We start from the raw sequence: 5,923 nt of genomic DNA on the forward strand, positions 1-5,923 counted from the left end.
CTCCACTTCCCATCCCCTCTCCCTCAAATTTCTTTTTCCTCCTTCTCATTCTTCTCCGTTTCCTCCTATAAGATGGACTTGCCCCAAGAGACTGTGATCCGGATTTTCCTGTTGACCATGATGTTGACCAGAGCAGTCTGTTCCGGCGGGAGTACCATGGAGGTCGATAGAGGTTCTGGAATGGGTTCTGATGATAAAGATGGAGGCGTAGTTTTCCAAGATCAACCTAACCAACAAGCAAAGGCGAGTATCAGAAAACGATCCGATAGCATTGACCATAGAAGGAATTGTGACGGATTGTTAGCTGAGGAAAACTGTATCTGTAGGCTCTGTAACAATGTCATTGAAGATGGGTGCATTAAGAAATGCCAATCCAGTTTTAATATCCATATGGACCGGCATCCATTGAGTGATTATCACTCCTTAGTGGGTGATGTGTTAAACAAAACAGATTGTTGGGTATGCTCTCAAGTACCTCAAGGTCATAGCAAATCAGGGCTAGTACCATTTCCTTTAACGATAGGGGAGGTACTTGAGTTAAATGGTGGGAGACCGGTGGACAGGAGGTTTAATATCTCCAGCCCTCCTAGTTTGAAGCTCCACCAATACCATGTGGATAGGTCCCTATTATGTTTCAACATCTCCAATCCCAGAAAGCCGGGAAATTGGGAAGTGTCATGGAGTAACCACACCATGACCTTTTCGCATAGAGCAGATAGAATGCCTACAGATACAGAGCTTGTACGCCACATAGCCAGTAGAGGAAAATCTTTCCGGTATAGGTACACCTTAGGAAATAGGATTACGAGAGTTGGAGAAGTATCACCAGGATACTGTGCACATATCGTACAACCTGATACGTGTATTAAGCAGATGGAAGAATTAGGGTTAGGAGATTTCACCTGGAAGGTGTGTAATATGGTTATGTCCGTCTCCGTCCCATATGTTCTCCCCGATGATGCATATTTCATATGCGGGAGAAAGGCGTACAAGTGGCTTGCCCCAAACTCTGAAGGATTGTGTTATATTGGAAAAGTATTGCCTGAAGTAATGACTGTAACACATGACAAAATGAAAGACATACATCGTGGTGCCCAAGCTCCTTATACTAACACCCACTACGAGCACGTTGTTAAAAGGCACCTGATAGAGAAGACAGAGCATCCGGCCTCTGATCTGATAAGTGAATCCACCGGGATTCAATTCTTAATCGCGTTAGATTTCACCCGCACCGCTAGAGGAGTGCTAAATTATAAATACATATCGGCGCTCGCAAATTTGTTAGATAATATCACTGAAATGTATGATGACACGTTTAGATATACTGGAAGGGAACTTCAAGCTTATAAAACAGAACTGGTACAGCATAGAATGGTTCTTAATTACCTCACAGCAGTGACAGGCGGATATTGTGTTACATTAGCAACACAGTATGGCGTGAAGTGTTGCACGTATATCACGAATAGCACCGAGGATCCGGTCGAGGTCATAGACCAAAAGATGGACGATATTCTCCAATTGAAGTGGGAATTTCGCCGAAAACACAATCTCACTCTTGCTGCTGTAGGTAATGAGCTGACTGGTTGGGTGTCATGGTTGAACCCGCGAAATTGGTTCTCCGGTTTGGGAGACTGGGCTCAAGGAGTCATAATGGATGTTGGGAAGTTTCTCCTATGTATCTTAGGTGTTGTCATATCAATTGGCTTGATATTTAGATGCGGTCAGGCTTTAATGAAGTGCAAACATCGTACCAGGGTAATGAGTTTGAGGAGTGAGGAAACTGTAATTAACCTGGATTTGATTTATGACCCAATGATAGAAACAATGATGTAATGAAAATGCGATTATACGGTCCGTTTCTTTCACCTGTTTTTCCGTTTTTCTCCAAGATAAAAAGACCCACTTGGACGAGGAAGTTGACGAGACGCTATACAGACAACGGATAGACCAAAGAAGAAGTTTTGACCACTTGAGATACGGACATTTGATGAACTTTGCCATGGATCCCCAGTTTCCCTAGAATTCTTAAACTTACGCTAGCCCAACATTTTTTGTAAATCTAATGGCATTGACAAAGCTTTTTGCTCACACCTAATGGGCAACACAGCGCAAAGAAGACGACTTTCAACTGATACCGAACAAAACTTCAACCGACAGATGTACATTAACCTGACATAGAATACTACTGCATTTTCCATAAGTGTTCTTTATCTTCATCTCTACAACCCTCAGGTAATGACACACATAGTCGATAGGGAATACAGGCACAAATATCAGCAACCACATACCTCCCCTATTCATGTATCATCAACTAAAATGTGCTTCCCCATTTTGTTACAACCACAGCCGAAAAGAGCTCGGTAGAGTTTGACAGCCCATCCACAGACCCTTAATACGGGATAAGAAGGAATTCAAATGTATACTTCGCAATACCTCGATGCTTGATTTACAACACGTACGGCACGATGATACATGACCCCCCAAACATGGACTCATACACACATGCTTCTGCTATCTCACTAGGTCATACCCTCTTCCCACCTACTCCTCTCTCCTCCCTTACCCAACCATGGAAATGAATTAACCCCTGACATATATTTTTCTCCTCTTGAAATGTTTTAGAAGGTGGCAGTTATTATTGACTGCCAAAGGGTGGACTGTCAAAGTCAGAAAAATATCTCTATGCACACTGCCATATTTGCACCTCATTCAGGTCCGCGCTGCGCATGCGTGCGCTCTCCCGTGAGTGCGCATACCCGCTGTTGCGTGCACCCGCTGGTGCTCGGTATGCGTATTTACGGTAAAGTTTGTGTAGTCGTAGCGTGCGACTCAATCGTTACATATTTTCACTAATAAGGTATTTTATAGATCATGGTCCCTTTGATAGATTCTGAAAGTTTGGTTAACATAGCATGTTCCTGAACAGAGAGATCCCTCTTTGTATTGTACGAAGGGTCTAACAGGGGTCATACAGTAGTGTTTGGTACCCATCGGAAGAGTATTTAAATAGCAATATTCCGGTGTTGGTTTGGAGCGGATTAATCGCTCGTGCGAATAGTTATGGACATAAGAAGTTTATGTCCATTTACTATTATTTGTTCTTACTTAGTCATGCGGCGGGAAACCCAGTATCCCACCCACCTGAACAGTTGGAAACAGTCACAGCCCACCTGTATGAATCAACCTATGACCTTTTGTTATAATGCGAAGCCGAATTCCTGTGTCCAATGGACAATGAGATTGTAGGGACCATTGAATTGTATTGTGTGTGGGGCATAAATAGGCAGGCCGACCATATCCAGATTCACTCTCATCAACGGTTCTCATTGCTGATAATCGGGAGCTGGATATCGAGGCGCATGCGATCGTTTCCCCTTGTGCGTAAGTTTTCTCCGTAATCATATTGTCTTACTGTGAGCCATCTCTCTCTCTCTCTCTCCCTTCTCTTTCTCTCGTATTTTCCTTTAATTGTAATTGTATTATATTTCCCGTGTAGTTATCTGGTTAGTTAGTCTATGTTATATTGTAGTGTATCATTTGTACTGTGATTCCTTTTGCAAGTATAATAGTTATAATACATATAATAGGTTTTGGACCCTAAGCCCAGGTATCTGTGTATTCTTTATAGGGTTAAGTATTCTCTGAGCGTCGGTGACGCTCAAGCAGCTTTGTAGTTAATCAGGTTACACCAGGTTGCACTTACACTCTGTCTCTACACTAAGGTATACTGTGTATCTCATTGTTAAAGGTATAGATATAAAGGTTTTAACGTTGTAAGCGTCTGCACCGCTGGTGATCTCCTCGTGGTCCCGAGCGTACGCTACGCTATAGCGAATCATTACGTTAGTCGGCAGCCAATAGCGTGCCTGCCTGTGATCACTGGGCCGTAAGCGAACGTGACGCTTGAGCGTCTCGACTACGGTTGAGCGATCGCTACACAACTTGCGTACCCTTACGGTACTTCTTACGTAGATAGCGTACAGTGTTCTTAGACCTCTTAAAGTGTTTTATATACGATAAATATTTAGCTTTATCAGGTAGGCCACTACTGTACCTACCTCTGTGTCGTCACTCGTCATCCATTAAGTATACTATCCATCTACATTGTATACCTGTGGTGCATTTTTTTAGACTAGTTTAGCAGTTTGCTGACAGTGTCCACCAGTATACTATATATAGCAGTACGGTAGGCCACTGCTGTACCTACCTCTGTGTCATCACTCGTCATCCATTAAGTATACTATCCATCTACATTGTATACCTGTGGTGCATTTTTTTAGACTAGTTTAGCAGTTTGCTGACAGTGTCCACCAGTATACTATATATAGCAGTACGGTAGGCCACTGCTGTGTACCTACCTCTGTGTCGTCACTCGTCATCCATTAAGTATACTATCCATCTACATTCTATACCTGTGGTGCATTTTAGTTTTGCAGTTTGCTGACAGTGTCCACCAGTATACTGTATATAGCAGTACGGTAGGTCACTGCTGTGTACCTACCTCTGTGCCGTCACTCGTCATCCATTAAGTATACTATTCATCTACATTCTATACCTGTGGTGCATTTTAGACAGTTTTGCAGTTTGCTGACAGTGTCCACCAGTATACTATATATATACTTATAGCAGTACGGTAGGCCACTGCTGTACCTACCTCTGTGTTGTCACTCGTCATCCATTAAGTATACTATCCATCTACATTCTATACCTGTGGTGCATTTTAGACAGTTTTGCAGTTTGCTGACAGTGTCCACCAGTATACTATATATAGCAGTACGGTAGGCCACTGCTGTGTACCTACCTCTGTGTCGTCACTCGTCATCCATTAAGTATACTATCCATCTACATTCTATACCTGTGGTGCATTTTAGTTTTGCAGTTTGCTGACAGTGTCCACCAGCATACTATATATAGCAGTACGGTAGGCTACTGCTGTACCTACCTCTGTGTCATCACTCGTCATCCATTAAGTATACTATCTATCTACATTGTATACCTGTGGTGCATTTTTTTAGACTAGTTTAGCAGTTTGCTGACAGTGTCCACCAGTATACTATATATAGCAGTACGGTAGGCCACTGCTGTACCTACCTCTGTGTCGTCACTCGTCATCCATTAAGTATACTATCCATCTACATTGTATACCTGTGGTGCATTTTTTTAGACTAGTTTAGCAGTTTGCTGACAGTGTCCACCAGTATACTATATATAGCAGTACGGTAGGCCACTGCTGTACCTACCTCTGTGTCGTCACTCGTCATCCATTAAGTATACTATCCATCTACATTGTATACCTGTGGTGCATTTTAGTTTTGCAGTTTGCTGACAGTGTCCACCAGTATACTATATATAGCAGTACGGTAGGCCACTGCTGTGTACCTACCTCTGTGTCGTCACTCGTCATCCATTAAGTATACTATCCATCTACATTCTATACCTGTGGTACATTTTAGTTTTGCAGTTTGCTGACAGTGTCCACCAGTATACTATATATAGCAGTATGGTAGGCCACTGCTGTACCTACCTCTGTGTCGTCACTCGTCATCCATTAAGTATACTATCCATCTACATTGTATACCTGTGGTGCATTTTAGTTTTGCGCAGTAAATATAGTAGTAGGCCATTGCTATTGATACTGGCATATAATTCCACACATTAAAAAATGGAGAACAAAAATGTGGAGGTTAAAGGGAAAGATCAAGATCCACTTCCACCTTGTGCTGAAGCTGCTGCCACTAGTCATGGCCGAGACGATGAAATGCCATCAACGTCGTCTGCCAAGGCCGATGCCCAATGTCATAGTAGAGAGCATGTAAAATCCAAAACACAAAAGTTCAATAAAATGACCCAAAAATCAAAATTAAAAGCGTCTGAGGAGAAGCGTAAACTTGCCAATATGCCATTTACGACACGGAGTGGCAAG

Source organism: Pseudophryne corroboree, chromosome 7 (genome assembly GCF_028390025.1).
Source record: "Pseudophryne corroboree isolate aPseCor3 chromosome 7, aPseCor3.hap2, whole genome shotgun sequence".
In the NCBI taxonomy this organism is placed as follows: Eukaryota; Metazoa; Chordata; class Amphibia; order Anura; family Myobatrachidae; genus Pseudophryne; species Pseudophryne corroboree.